General features: G+C 39.5%; 1 long non-coding RNA gene across 1 annotated transcript in view; it reads right to left on the bottom strand.

Moving 5' to 3' along the window:
* The window catches only part of LOC126808573 (uncharacterized), a 41,863-nt gene that overhangs the window by 7,934 nt on the left and 16,829 nt on the right, over positions 1-17,100 (bottom strand). Inside the window, exon 2 of the long non-coding RNA XR_007674671.2 lies at positions 5,052-5,146. This is a non-coding gene — a long non-coding RNA (uncharacterized LOC126808573). The remainder of the gene's footprint in view (positions 1-5,051; positions 5,147-17,100) is intronic.

Genomic DNA, 17,100 nt, shown 5'->3' with positions numbered 1-17,100 from the left:
GTCCCATCCGGACGACTAGACACGGTCCTTGTTAGGCCCCTCCACTATCACTGACAAGGGGAAACCACTCCGGAAAATCCCTAGGAACCTCCTCGTCAAACACCACGAGCGAACCCGAGATCTCCAGGCTAGCAAGCCAGCGTCTTACTCACCGAGCCACCACAGCTTCCGTATACTGTAATTCTGTACTGACCGTATACACAACAAACAAAGTTGTAGCCTATAACAACTGCTCTGTTTTTTTGATTAAATACCGTGACCTTTGTTTGTTGCAGTCAAGTTGATTATATTTACCATAAATCTTTTGCAATCGTGTTTATGAACCGATTCAATTCTGGCTAATCGGAAACCGCCAACTCTTTAACTGCGGACCGGATATTGGAATACGGGCGCGTAACAAAACAAACGGAAACCGGTTCGGATTTCAACCGTACTTTATTCACGAAGGGGGATAATGATTCTTCACGACGTCTGGCAAGCAGAAATCAATATGACCATATTTAGAATGTATTGAAAATTGACGACTGGATGCATGTAAACGCATGCCGTGATAAGGAAATCAATTGATTTAATAGAATTTGGATTTTTTGTTGTTTGTCATTATTGCAAAAGCGAGTTCATGCGATGACATAGCCTAACGTAAAATGTCGTGTTCGGATTGAATTGAGTGGAATTAAAATTGACTAATAACAGGAAGGGTTTTGAAAATAATTCAGCTATATTTCAATTTTACTTCTTATATCTTTACATTAAGATTAACATCTTGTAAATTATGGGCATGAATATCACCATGGCAACGCAAACGAAACACGGAGAACCCTCTCGCCAAAGAACAGGATGAAATTGATTTTAAGATGCCTGCTACACGACAGCGAGGAAAAAATAATTCGAACAAACATCTTAAATTAATAGCATGTAAAATACATTACTTTGTTCTTCATTCAATGGACGTTAGAATTCAAGCGTACTTTATCATCCCCATGGTTACCGAGTAATAAAAGACATCCATAAGAAAATAAAAAAGGACCAGTTCCGGCTATAGTTTTATAGTTGTAGCTAAAATTCATACGTAGCTATTAGTTCATGTGGCAATATCATTTCAATTAGCCGAGAAATATTATGATCTTTAAAAAGGATATGGGGTTTAACTTTTCTGCATCGGCTGGGTTACGTCATACAGTGTGCTATGCGGGAAATTTGGATCGGCCAGTCTACTATTATTTCGAATTCCAGCTGCCAAGCGTTCTTTTACGTGCATATGATATGCGAACATAGAAATGAAAAAATAGTACAATCAAAATATGTAAGCATAGAAGATAGCCTCGTATGCCAAGGGCCACAATGACATGTGTGTCGCAAGTCGTTTTGGTTGAAATACAAAAACTCTAAGCTATTTTAAAATCCTGAACGATCTAAGAGTGAGGGGGGGGGGGGTGTACCTACGTAACGCGACAGAAGATGACATCGGGGTCCAAGGGTCATATGTGTGTCGTTTTGGTTGAAATTTATTTGTTAAGGCCAGCTCAATTTTTGTCAAGGCCGCCTAGATGTAAATAAGGTTAGGGCACGTGGTTTTTGGCGAGATTGTAGAATATGGTTAGGGTAAGCATTGGAGCTGGGTCCAGGGTGAGGGTTAGGGCTGGGGTTAGCTCTAGCCTTGTTTACATCTCGTGACCTATGACAAAAAATTGAGCTGGCCTTATCATTTAGTACTAACCGATTTAAAGGGGGATAATGGTTTGGAATGAAGGGTCACATGTGGGTCACCAGTAGTGGTTTTAGCTATATAAAAGTCCTCAACGATTGAAAGTGAGAAGGGTTTTTACATAGGCTGCATAGGCCTGTTCCCCTGTCCCATCCAAATCATATCCGGAATGAAAATATTGTTGAAAAAAAACCCCAAAACCGATCTAAAGACGTTTCGATCAATGTTGTTTAATGAACTGTATCTGATTTTCACTTCATTTGATACGTGCGATTATTTAACATCATTTTTATATTCAAAAATTATTTTACTGAAAAAATGGAGGATTTACTTTTCAAAGTTTGATGACCCGGTTGATAAATGAAAGTAATGCATGTTTTTCATTGGCTAATATTAAATGCTTCCTGTTTCACAGTCATAGTGAAAAATCTGATTTCTAAGTGTGTTATTTTTGTTATCCAGTTATAAAGCTAATTTTTTTCAGCTTTCCTAGGGCGATGAAATAATTAGCATCGTCAGAACTAATTGTATAAATCTCTTCAGTTGGGAATAAACGTAAAATTGATCTTTTTATTGCTGTTGTTAGTTTTAGTGTTTCGTGTCCGCTTCCACCGAAGGTGATATCAGAGACAAGTCTTATTTTTCATTTTTATTATCTCAGCGCACGTGCAGGGGTCTTTCCTGTGGGAGGAAACCGGAGTAAACCCACGAGGTTGAGAAGACGCCCATATCTCCAAGCCACATACGCTCACACCAGGGATCGAAACCACACCCGCAAGCCAGAGGTGACCGGCCAGTTAGAGGTCGAAGCGCGGCACTCTAGTCATAGTCAAGGCACAACCGCCAGATCCAATAATACAAAATGGCGGCCAAATATGGTCTGAAATTGACCCCGGGGCTTGTTTTCCGAAATTTTAACTAAGATAGAATCCAAATTTTAGTAATCTGATTGGAGTGCTTAGCCAATCATAATTGAAGTATCTAGTAAAATTTGGATTTTATTTTTCGTTAAGATTTCGAGACACAGGGCCCTGGCCAACATTGTTGGCGAAATGACCCGTGTAATAATATATCATTTTATAGGTTTTGTTGATCACCGGATTCATTTTGAACGGCTTCACAAACGGTTGATCCAAACTTGGTTAAAGGCTCAATACCACTCTTGTTGTAACTGAATAATATGTCCCAATCTTTATTCTGGTCAACAAATTGTACTACTTTACAATATTCCAATTAATTGATGATAAAAATTTCATCTTAACACACCTAATTTAAAAAATTGGAAAAATTCAACTAAATGATTTGAAAAGCCTGATGTAAAGCTTTTCAAATGTGACTTGGATTTAAAAATATTTTTGAACCCTCTGGACAAGTAAAATAGGATTTAATGGATAATTTACACAACAGGTAGGACACTAACACATCTAGTACTTAGAATAATGCTATTTTTTATTTTCTGGAGCTGTCAAGCCAGCAAGAGTGTTATTGTCCCTTTAAATAAGGAATTGTTGTTTTAGTGCTACTTCATCTAGGACAAACGTTAATTGGCCAGAAACAAAACTTATACCTAGTTGTTCAAAGAGTCATGGGGCGGTTGGATGGCAGTAGGATTAGCGCGTGCGCGTTGCATCATAAGGTCTGTCATGGAGTCAACTGGCGTGGTTTCGATTCGATTCCCCGGTTGTACGTGACAAGGAGTAGGTTCGCCTGTCTAACCTCGTGGGTTTTCTCCGGATCCTCCGATTTTCTCCCACTGCTAAATTAATGAAATAAGCGAATTAATGAAATAAAATAGAACCATATGTTAGTCCCGAAATGACTTAGTTTGTGTCGAGTGGACGTTAACCCTCTCTCTCTCTCATGCTCACATGTAAAATATGGATAATGGGTAAATGTCGATTCGATAAACGTGGAGCCTCCATTGGCCGAGAAAGTTCATTGGGATTATCCGGCGTGGTTTCCCCTTGTCAGTGGTGCAGGATGGAGGGCCTGACAAGGCCAGCTGTCTAGTCGTTCGGATAGGACGAAAAACCAACGTCCCGTGTATATATTGGCGTGCACGTAAAAGATCCCTTGGTAGTTGGAATTCGATATAAGAGTAGGTCATAGTGCCGCTGACCGGGCAAAATTCCCCTCATAACACATGCCCGTCTTCATTAGCCCAGTGGGAGCAGAACAGTAGGACGTTAAACCCCATTTTATTTCATATTCCATTTCAGTGTATTGTGATACTCTAATAGTGTAGGCCTACTAACAATCGTGGCAGTTAGTCCACTATTTCCAGGTACCATTTGCTATAACGTGCATACTACTGGTATTTGGTTGTTGCTTACCAATCAGAGCAAATGTCAGTACAGTAAGTAGTGGGGCAAATGGCCTACTACTGAAACACATGCTCCACTCCTTTTTAAAAACAATCAAGAACCAGTTAGGCAATACCCAAGAAGTGAAACTCGTGCGCTTTTTGGTACTATTTGTTAGATGGTAAACATCACGCTCTTGTAACACAAAGATCTGGGGCCTGTTTCACGAAATTTTAACTAAGATAAAATCCAAATTTTAGTAATTTGATTGGATAATATTAGATTAATTTTAGTGTTTAGCCAATCAAAATTGAAGTATCTACTAAAATTTGAATTTTATCTTTAGTTAAAATTTCGTGAAACAGGGCCCAGAGCCTTTACATCCTAAAACTCAACTTTGCCAAATATTTTATTACGACCGGAGAGGAGACAGCTCCCCAGACCCTTTATGTCCCAGTACTTAAGATTTCTGTAACCAATAAAACACATATATTGTCTATCCATGTAGCTTTCAAAACATGTTCCAAGGCCGATGTATGTTGATAACTGAGTCTTCTTGTATTCGTTGCAACGTGATTGTCAATTGCGTACATTTCCATACAAGCCATATTAATCCATTAAAATACAGATCTATATTTCGTTTGTAATACTTTCGATGGCCTCTACTACATGAAGATCTGACCGGTTGTAGTGGAAGGTCGGGTCAGGGTTCATACGAGCCAATTTTGGCCCTATGACGTCAGACATTTGATTAACCAATCAGCGCTGATGTTTCTAGTGGGATACCCATAGTTCCGTGCACCCCACGCCAAAACCTCGCCGTAACAGACCGTTTCATTGGCTAATCCCCCACATCTTCCAGAACGCGGGATATATAGCAACTCATCCAGATCCTAGTATAGTAAAGACAAGTAAAACGAAATTTTGAACTATAAAAAACGAAACGAAATATGATCTATGTTTTAATCAGATTGAGGCCATCTAGTCTACAGACTCCTGGAACGAAAACAAGTCAATATAACCAATATAAAAATTATACTAACCGGAACAACTTGTCAATGTCATGGCGACCAAAATTGTTGCTGAGAGTAACGGCCTTGACCCCATAGTTCACTTTGCTCTTCTGTCATAACGATAACTGAAACAGACGAAAAATATTTACATTACAAACCAAATATTAAAAGGTGGCACTATTACGTTATGATTGAGCTAAAATAGGATGTAAGACTAAGACACCATTTCCAAACATCTATAATTCATTCAGCTAAGCTCTTTAAAGCTTCCAGAATCATCCGCTTCACCAAAATATATTTTTCATACTTGTCAGCTTGGGTACTATGCTTGCGAGAGAGAGAGGGGGGGGGGAGAGAGAGAGATGATCTTTAACGTCCACAAGACACAAACTAGGTCATTATTTCGGGACTAACATATGGTTCCATTTTATTTCTATAATTCGCTTGGGTGTAGGAGTCTTTAGTAGTGGGAGGAAACCGGAGTACCCGGAGAAAACCCACGAGGTTGGACAGACGACCCCACTCCTTGTCACGTACAACCGGGAAATCGAAACGACACCAGTAGACTCAATGACAGACCTTATGATACAGCGCGCACGTGATAACCATTCGGTCATCCACCCCCTACTATGCTAGCAATTAGTTTAATAAAGCATTCTTTCACAACACGCGTATTAAAGGGACAATAACACTCTTGCTGGCTTGGCAGCTCCAGAAAATAAAAAATAGCCTTATTCTAAGTACTAGATGTGTTAGTGTCTTACCTGTTGTATAAATTATCCATTAAATCCTATTTTACTTGTCCAGAGGGTTCAAAAATATTTTTAAATCCAAGTCACATTTGAAAAGCTTTACGTCAGGCTTTTCAAATCATTTAGTTGAATTTTTCCAATTTTTTAAATTAGGGGTGTTAAGATGAAATTTGTATCATCAATTAATTGGAATATTGTAAAATAGTACAATTTGTTGACCAGAATAAAGTTTGGGACATATTATTCAGTTACAACAAGAGTGGTATTGAGCCTTTAAAAGACATAATTATTAAGTATGTTTAATGTAGGCGTGTACCTGTTCGTTAGATTAATCTACAATTGATCCTATAATCGTTAATATCTAACACGAGGATTAATTAATTTAGTTAATGAGATGTCACGTCAATATCACGTCAAGGTATAAAGATTTCTAATAATCACCTGTTATATCTTATAAATAGGAACCACGGTAAGACGATGGCTCGCTAGTCTGGAGGTCGCATGTTCGATAACTGCATTAGCCGGGAAACTTCATGTTAATAAATGTCTAATTAATAATTTATATAACATTTAAGGCCCGATAAAGACCTGTACATAGGCAGATTTAGCTCTTACATAATAATACCCGTTTAATGATATCAGTTTCATCACATATATTCTGTAGACGAGTAAAGGGTTGTATCATAAGGTCTGTCATTGATTCAACTGATGTCGTTTCGATTCCCCAGTTGTACGTGACAAGGAGTAAGGTCGCCTGTCTAACCTCGTTGGTTTTTTCCGGGTGCTCCTGTTTTCCCCCACTGCTAAAGTCCCGTATGCGCAAGCGAATTATTGAAATAAAATTGAAGCATATGTTTGTCCCTAAATGACTTAGTGGACGTTATCACCCCCCCCCCCCCTCCCTCCCTCTCCCTCTCCCCTCTCTCTCTCTCAGTAGACGAGTTACGTTTAAGTAAGAAAAGAAAGAGCCGGATAAGGCCACATGCGCTGCAGCCATTAGCCTTATATATACATTATTATGTTGCTAATGGATTCTGATATTCGTTCTTGTACAGTTTGTAATAAAGAAGTGGCCATTCAGATTATATTAGTTATTAAATATATAATACACGCAATATATTAGCTAAAAAATAGAGATAACTTCCATGTAACGGATGCTGGTTCATTAACGAGGCGCAACGGGATTCGATGCAGTTGGTGTTTACGAAAGTACACCGGAATTTTACAGCCTCGATTCCCATTTGTAGGACGAATAGCCTGGCTAGGAACAGTGTCTAATCCTTCGGATGGCACGTAAAACCGAGATCCGGTGACAGTAATTGAAATAAGCGTAGGCATTAGCGCCGTTAGAGACTTTTGCGTCAATGTAGTTTTAAGAGTTTTGGAAGTTCCGATTTTCACCATTGGGGCGCTCTTCTTCAATGATAAAATTGCAGTCTTTGTTATGTTTAAAACCACGTCAAATATACACCTTAATGTTCTAGGATACACATAGATTCATAAAAACGCTATGATACAACATTTCAATGTCTAAAATACGGTAAAAAGACGAAGATGTTATACGGAACTTTTCCCGTATGAAGGCTGTTGGATACGTGCTGCCGAGTCCGTGTGGCGTAACACACGCATTGATGACGTCACATGCAAAATCGACACGGATACGCGATACGGACCAGGAATTTACGCTTGCCAAAAATATCTACTGTCTTTGCAAATTCACCCCATAATACTGTCTTGCGTATGACCGTCATAATCCCGTTTGGCACAGTAAAGTAGCATGTGTAACGTCTATTTTATTTCATTTGAATGATTTACGTTTAGTGTAGGATAAATATAATATTATTCATTGAGGAACACAGGACATAGTCAATATCAATCCATTTTCTAGTGACCTTGGGCAGTCCACCTTGGCTTACAGACAGTGGTCATACAATTATCAAGATTGCCGCAGTCCGTTAGAATCTCGGTTAATGTTTATAGCCATAGGGAGATGCGTGACTAGTATTCGTTTTCACGATCATTCTGTCGTTTTAATGAAGACATTTAAATCATTTTTTTTTTACGAAAGTCAACAGAATCATCGTCGAAACGCGGCTTTCAATTAATCCAATAGCAAATTAGCCCTATAGCCTGTTTAAAATTATTAATATATTGTTATTTTGTACTTCATTCCGTTTCTAACATCTTTGATGCTTCGAAATTTATTTAATATCATTTTTACGAATTTTTTTATAAATGGAGTTTAACGTCCTACTGTTCTGCTCCGAATTTGGCTAATGATGACGAGCATACGCCATACAGTGTGCTATGAGGGACATTTTGCCCGGACAGCGGCACTACGGCCTAGTCTTATATCGAATTCCAACGGTCATAGGAGGGATCCTTTACGTGCACGCCAATGTGTACACGAGACCTCGGTTTTTCGTCCCATCCGAACGATTAGACAGCTGTCCTTTTTAGGTCCTCCGTCCTGCATCAGTGATAAGAGGAAACCACGCCAGAAAATCTGGATGAACTTTCTCGGCCAATTTAGGGATCGAACACCCGACCTTCAGGCTAGTGAGCCAGCGTCTTACCCACTTAGCCGCCGTGGCCGTCTTTTATCAATATTCAAACGCAGTAGATGCCTCCAACACAGTAGCGTGTCTTGTAATCTTTGTGATATCTTCTAAATGCCACACAAAAGAAAAGTTTCGTAGCACTAAATAATCACTTGTGGGATTATTATCGCCTATTTACGACCCCATAAACATACAATTACCTGTTAATTCTTCCTTAATCAGAATCGGTTGGGAACAATATAGTGTGAAATTCAGATATTGGAAAAAGCCATTGGATAAAAAGTCCAATTGTAATACGGCATTAGACTATATAAGAGCCCATTTGAATATCGGGGGTTGGATGGCCGAATGGTTAGCACGTGCGCGCTGTATCATAAGGCCTGTCATTGAGTCAACTGGCGTGGTTTCGAATCCCCGTTTGTACGTGACAAGGAGTAGGTTCTCTCCGGGTCCTCCAGTTTCCCCCCACTGCTAAAGACCCCTACGCGCAAGCGAATTATTGAAATAAAATTAAAACCACATGTTAGTCCCGAAATGACCTAGTTTGTGTCGAGTGGACGTTAAACCTCATTTACCCCTCTCTCTCTCTCTCTCTCTCTCTCTCTCCATTTGAATATATGTCATGCGGGGGCGGGGGTATAGTGGTCTAGTGTGTTGCGCTCCGACCTCTAGCTGGTCTGTCACCTCTGGCTTGCGGCTGTGGTATCGGTCCCTGGTGTAAGCGTATGTGGCTTGGAGATAAGGGCGCCTTCTGAACCTATTGGGTTTACTCCGGGTACTCCAGTTTCCTACCACAGGAAAGACCCCTGCGTCTGCGCTACGATAATAAAAATGATAAGACAACTTGTCTGCGATATCACCTTCGGTAGAAGCGGACGTTAAACTCTAAGAACAACAACGATAAATGTCTTCGTTACAAAAAGGCTCCCTTATTTTATTGTATGTATATCCCAATCCATTCTCAGGACCAAATAACTGTAACCTTGGGGGGAAATGTTTAACTTTTGACCCAGAGGTAATGGCTAAGACGGACTTATTTTCATTATTTGTCAGTAAAATACGGATGTGTTGTGAAAGACAAGTCTTCTAATGACTTGATTTAATATCCAAGATGGTGGTATGAAGGAGGATTAACTCTAATGTCCTGTTCTGATTGGCAGAGCCACAAGAGCTTGTCTTGTAGCCAATTCTGATTGGTTGTAAATGTGTATATTGGTTGTAGTGATTATCGGGGGGCTTATCGAGAGCCCAATCTGATGGTACGAGAGATTTGGAGATGATTGTCAGGGGTAATTAACCTGATACCAAGAGACGAGACGAACGTGATTAGCCTCCATATCGATAACATCAAAATATCACGCTATCCAATTCTAGGAAACATTTGCTTCGATCTTTGTTGTATATTTGATCAAACCAAACCGTCCATTCATTGTTGACATACACAATTGAAATGTCATGAAATTAAAAGGGTAGAACGTCGCCCAGATTATTTCTTGTGACAGTTGTATTCCAGTCTGGTTAAAACACAGATCCTATTTCGTTTCGTTTTTTATAGTTCAAAATTTTGTTTTACTTGTCTTCACAACACTAGGACATGGAGGAGTTGTTATATAACAGGTGTTCTAGTTGATGTGAGGAATTAGCCAATGAAACGGTCTGTTACGGCGAGTACTTGGCGTTCTCTGCACGGAACTGTGGGTAAACCACTAGAAACGTCAACGCTAATTGATTAACCAATGTCTGACGTGATAGTGTCAAAAGCCGCACGTATGATCCCTGACGCGACCTCCCAGTACAACTGTCAGATCTTCATGTAGTGTAGGTCAAATTGTCTGTATTCGACCATGAACTCAAACCTTTGTTCATATAACAAGGAAACATTGAATGATTCTAGCCAAAACATTTCACCATGATTGTCTGTCTGTTTACAACAGTAACGTTTGTATAAGGAGAAGGAATAATTATAGGAAGGATAGGTTGCCAGGCAACGAAACATAGCGATTGAATTTTGGGCCTAGCCTCGATCATCATTACTAAAGTCGGTACGATAAAAAAACAGCCTCGATTATCCATTTTTTTGATTTAATTATCGATGAGCGTTGAGCAGTAGTCAGGATTCTAATCCGGTAAATATCGCAGGCTAGCGATGACATCGAGAGTTGATTATGATCTGGATAAGTAATTTCAGGCCCAAAGAAAGACCTGCAATTGGCAAATTAAGCTCTTGCATTATGTATGTTTAAGCTTTCAAAAAATATGACGTCATTCGTTGAAGGAATTGGTGTGAACGATTTAAAAAGAAAACCCTTTCTACCCTTTGAAATTGATGGGCAATGAATCATAAGCCCTTAGCAACTAAGCTGCCCGAGATGTTTATTCTAGGAAGGCTGTCGCGTTGTGATTCTTTGGGTAAATATTAGAAACTTTAACTATTCTTGGCGTGTTGAAAGTAATCAAGGACATCATTTTAATTGATAGCCATATTCGTCTGATAACTAACTCCAGTAGTCCTGTATAATTTAAGATATGTATTAAATTCTTTTAAAATACAGATGTGACGTCATTCTTTGATGTTGGCGTACCATTATTTCCAATAATGTACGGACACTTGCCAATCGTACATTATCTATACTCGATGAAATATTGGACTTGCGTGACGCATTTCATTGACCAGCGGCTGCCAGGCAGGATACGCCCACATTTTCGAGAGATGGATAGAAAACAAGCTAAAACGAAAGTGATTTTTCCTACAATCAAGGGCCATAATTCAGGAAATTACAATTCGATATGCGCAAATATCGAAAAGAACCAAGATCTTTGGGTTATAAACTTACATTTCAAGTTTCAACAAAATCGGATAAAAATTGTAACCTCTATAGGGTCCACAACCTTGATATACCATATTTTTACGCTATTTGAGAAGAAGAGCGGCCATTTTGTCTGTCAGTTTTGGGCCGATTTTCACGAAATTCGAATTCAGCCGTCCTTAGGGTTTAACGGTGATATAATACAACGTTTTTTTTTTAAAAATTATGACCTCTATAGGGTCCACAAGCTAAAAACGCGATTTTTCGTACAATCAGGGGCCATAATTCATGAAGTTATGGTCCGATATGCGCGAATATCGAAAGGAGCCGAGATCTTTGTGTTATAAACTTACATTTCAAGTTTCAACAAAATCGGATAAAAATTGTGACCTCTATAGGGTCCACAACCTTGATATACCATATTTTTTACGCTATTTGAGAACGAAGGGCGGCCATTTTGTCTGTCAGTTTTGGGCCGATTTTCTCGAAATTCGAACTCAGCCGTCCTTAGGGTGTAACGGTGATATATTAACACGGGTTTTTAAATCGGATAAAAATTGTGACCTCTATAGGGTCCACAAGCCAAAAAACGCGTTTTTGCGTACTATCAGGGGCCATAATTCAGTCCGATATGCACGAATATCGAAAGGAACCGAGATCTTTGGGTTATAAGCATACATTTCAAGTTTAAACCAAATCGGATAAAAATTGTGACCTCTACAGTGTTCACAAGTCAAAAACGTGATTTTTCGTACAATCAGGGGCCATAATCCATGAAGTTACGCTCCGATACATGCCAATATCGAAAGGAACCGAGATCTTAGGGAAAAAACCTATATTTCAAGTTTCATTGAAATCGGATAAAAATTGTGACCTGTAGACTGTTCACAAACAATTGTGGACGGACGTCCGGACGGACAGGGGCGACGACAGTGTCTGTAAAAAGACATCGCATAACATATTGAAACAACACTCGGCTAACGCATCGTGCAGTATCAATATATTACTTAATGTCTCGCTCTCGACCATTAAACCATACCTAGTACAGCTCTCCAATTGATGAAAAGGACGGGATAGGGTTTGAAGTCACATTAACACAATACATCGGTCATTTTCAAACAAACATACATATACAATGAAATGAAATGAAATGAAATGGGGTTTAACCTCCTACTATTCGGCTCCGACTGGGCTAATAATGAAGACGGGCATACGCCATACAGTGTGCTATGAGGGAAATTTTGCCCGGACAGCGGCACTACGGCCTACTCTTATATCGAATTCCAACTGTCAAGGGATCTTTTACGTGCACGCCAATGTGTACACGGGACCGCGGTTTTTCGCCCCATCCCTTGTACCAATGACAAGGGTGAACCACGCCAGAAAATCTGGATGAACTTTCTCGGACAGTCTAGCGACATACATAGTAGGTAGTGTGTGTGTGGGAGGGGGAGGGGTGTGGCTGGCCGAATGGTTAGCGCTTCCACGTAGTATCACAAGGTCTGTCATTGAGTCAACTGGCGTGGTTTCGATTTCCCGCTTGTACGTGACAAGGAGTAGGGTCGCCTGTCTAGCCTCGTGCGTTTTCTACGGGTCCTCCGGTTTCCTCCCTAGTCCCGAAATGACCTAGTTTGTGTCGAGTGGACGTTAAACCATTGATAGACAAAAACAAAAGTATAAAATATTCGTTGCTCGACTTCAGGAAATCACAGCAATTAAATTACTAAGATAAATTGACAAGCACCCACTTTTTATTCTAAAACAACCAGTGGTCTGTCAAACAGAGAAGTCGAATCAGACAAAACAAGTACACCCAGAGGACACATTACATCTGAATTCATTGGTCTATTCCATTATTATCTAGTTAATGGCATTTCAATTGGGATCGAATAGAAATAAATATCCGCAACATTTTGCTCATGCAATGTTTTTTTTTTATTCAGACCAGATTCTAATCAGGCAAATGAATAAATCATTGAAATGTTGTTTTTTTTTGTAATCAGATGGTAACAATGTAATGAATAAATCCGCACGCCTTTATCATAAAATCAATCAAGACTGAATTATTTAAAACACGAGTCGACCTTAGTTTTAACTCACGGCTGTGGTATGTATTTGTACACGCATGCGTTTGTTCAAGGGTTTAATATAAAAATGAAATGAAATGAAATGGGGTTTAACGTCCTACTGTTCTGCTCGGACTGCTCCTATACTGGGCTAATGAAGACGGGCTTACGCCATACATTGTGCTATGAGGGAAATTTTGCCTGGGCAGCGGCGCTACGGCCTACTCTTATATCGAATTCCAACTGCCAAGGGATATTTTACGTGAACGCCAATGTGTACACGGGACCTCGGTTTTTCGTCCGACTAGACAGCTGTCCTTGTCAGGCCCTCCATCCTGCAGCTCTGACAAGGGGAAACCACGCCGGAAAATCTGGTACAATATAAAAAGGCAGATTTAAGATTCGCTTCTGAAGTACATGTATTTAAGGGATTGGGTTGCCGAATGAATAGCACGTGTGCGCTGTTTCATAAGATCGGCCATTGAGTTTAACGTCCACTCGACATAAACTAGGTCATTTCGGGACTACCATGGTTCAATTTTATTTCAATAATTCGCTTGCGCGTAGAGGTCTTTTGCAGTGGGGGAAAACTGGAGAAGCCACGAGGTTTGACAGGCGACCCTACTCCTTATTACGTGTAACCTGGGAATCGAAACCACAACAGTTGACTCAATGCGCTAACCATTCGGCCATCCACCCCCCTCCCCCACTATAAAAAGACAGAAAGAGGGTGGGGTGGGGAATCCTGATATTTGTTACGTCATCCTAGGCTTAATATTTCGTTCCTTAACCACGTTGTGTCCAACTTAAAATCCGGTTATTCCCGAATTGACAACACGATAAAATAGACCGTTTTAAAGAGTTACTTTAACTTACTACTATGATCGTTAGTGAAATCTGGCATTACTCCATTCGAACAAATCAATTTTAGTTTTCAGTATAACATTTGTTGGAATGAAAACAGGTCTAAACACAAGCCATGTTGATGTATTATTTTACGCATGTGTTCTTTTGAAAGAATAGACAAACCCCCATTAAAGTGAAGCGCGAACACATGAACTTCTTCCGTTTTGGCCTTTTATCAACAAAACTGGAAGTCTTAATGTGGCTGTCGTTTGCATTTTAGACGTTCTAGCGGTTGTCAAGAAAACACACGACTGAATTTAAAGTGACAGTAGTATTATAAGTAGAATTTCTTAAATTGGATGTGGTTAACACATTTTAAACATACATTATGACTTCACATTAATAATGACGTAATTGTATTAATCATTAAACATACATTATGCAAGATCTAAATCTGCCTATTGCAGATCTTTCGTTAGGCCTGAAATGTTATCTAAAATTAACTTATCCAGACCATAATCAACTCTCGATGCCATTGCTAGCCTGTTATGTTTACTGGATTGACGATTTAATCCAAAACTGGATAATCGGGACTATGTTTTTTATCGTCCCGACTTAAGGAATGATGGTCGAGGCTACGGTCAAAATTCAAACGCTGATATCTCGGATCAGAGTGGAGCAATGTGACTGAAATTTTCAGCATATTCCCTTTACATTATCTAGTTTGTAACTGTTATAGTGAGAACTGCCAGCTCTTCATCTAATCTTCCATAATGTATCTTTAGATTGCTGATGAAATTGATCTTTAAAGGCGCGGGTAAGTGTCGGTGTTTTGTGGCGCGGAAACGCAACACTAGCGAAACTGATTTTTTACTAAGTTAAAATATAACCCCTTCCCAAGAAAACCAGCGTTATTATAGATGATTCAGTTAGTTGCAAGGCCTAATAGACTCCGGCTCGTACGTGACTGGGACTGAAATATTTATGGGGTTTAAGAGAAGATATCTAATGTTTGATTTGATACATTATAAAACACCATTGGTATATAGAGAGAGAAATGAGGTTTAACGTCCACTCGACACAAACTAGGTCATTTGGGGACTAATATATGGTTTAATTTTATTTCAATAATTCGCTTGCGCGTAGGGGTCTTTAGCAGTGGGAGGAAACCGGAGGATCCGGAGAAAACCCACGAGGTTGGACAGGCGACCCTACTCCTTGTCACGTACAAACGGGGATTCGAAACCACGCCAGTTGACTCAATGACAGGCTTTATGATACAGCACGCACGTGCTAACCATTCGGCCACCCAACCCCCTACATTCTATATAATTGACTACCTTTAGATAAACATATATTATTGTCATTTAAATATACATTAGGCAAGAGCTAAGTCTGCCTATTGTAGGTCTTTATTTAGGCCTTAAATGTTATAAATTATTAATTAGACATTAATTAACTTATCCAGACGATAATCAACTCTCGATGGCATCGCTAGGCTGCAATATTTATTGGATTAGGTTCTGATTTTCTGCTTGAATTTCATTCATGATTTAATCATTAAATGGATAACCGAGACTATATTTTTTATCGTACCGACTTTAGTAATAATGATCGAGGCTAGGCGGAAATTTTAATCGCTTAGTTCTCGGTTCAGAGTGGATCAATTTGACTGAAACTTCAGCAAATTGCCTTTACATTATCTATTTTTTAACTATTATAGTGAGAACTGTCAGCTCCTTATCTAATCTCACATAATGCCCCTTTAATGTATCTTTAAAGATAAAATTTCTGAATACTGGTTGATGGAGAACCATCTTTAAATAGTTTTATACACGTTCCTGATGGACTAACGCGCCCGATTCGATCAATAGCTTAGAAGGCTTTCCCCGATTGCTGACCCTGCGCTGTTTTGATTCGTTAAAATACCATGGGTTTGTACTGAATTGGCTTAACTGAGTTGAGTGGACGCTACTCTCTCTCCCTTTCTCCCTCTCTCTCTCTCTCTCTCTCTCTCTCCTGTAAGAATCAATAACTAAATTTAGAATTAAAAAGAAGATGCCTCACCTACAATAAGATGGTTTTATCGTAAATTAGTTTAATGAGATGGCGGCGTATTGACACATAATAAATCAATACACACTTAACAACACTGTTTTAAATAAAAAATATAACATACACACAAATAAACAATATACAGAGATATATCGTCATGGTTTCTCGTTAAAACAGAGAGAGAGAGAGAGAGAGAGAGAGAGGGGGGGGGTAAGGTCTACTCGACATAAACTAGGTCATTTCGGGACTAACATATGGTTCAATTTTATTTTATAATTCGCTTGCTCGAAGGGGTCTTTAGCAATGGAAGGAAACCGCTCCTTGTCACGTACAACCGAGGTCGAAACCACGCCAGTTGACTCAACGACCATCGATTCGGCCATCCAACCCCTCTTCACCCTAGAAAAGATTACAAACACACAGATAAAACGCAAGTGTAGCTTCAAAAACAAACAAGATGTGAAAGCAGATGTTCTAAAAGGGGGAATGACTTGAACTTTTAAAATAAAACTACTCGACGATGTGGCATCAATATCCTGGAGTTGACATATACCTTCTACCTGGCGACAGAGGAGGTGGTGAAATATCATGAATATTTTTTTTCGAACTCTGTTCTGCTCCTATACTGGGCTAATGAAGACGGGCATACGCCATGCAGCGAGAAATGCAACGTTACAGAGCAGAAGGTGGTATGACAGTACAGTACAGTAAGAGTCTTCGTTTTGATAATTCCGCTGTGATACCAGTAACATCACCAATAAGGTGATATCACTGGCAATCTTCGTCAAAAGAAAATTAACTCACTACTGGGATAAGCAAGAAGCCAAAAAAGACGCACCACCTCGACGAGATAAGGGCAAATTATGGTTCTGTTTGGCCAAGCATCGCTCCCTATCCAAAACAACCAGAAACATATTACGCCTTCCATATTCCCACTAACAACTAGAAACATATTACGCCTCCCATATTCACACTAACAACCAGAAACATAT

The sequence above is a fragment of the Patella vulgata genome, chromosome 1 (assembly GCF_932274485.2).
Source record: "Patella vulgata chromosome 1, xgPatVulg1.2, whole genome shotgun sequence".
Taxonomy (NCBI): Eukaryota; Metazoa; Mollusca; class Gastropoda; family Patellidae; genus Patella; species Patella vulgata.
Note: the sequence above shows the minus strand (reverse complement) of the source record. Positions and strands in the feature narration are given on the sequence as shown.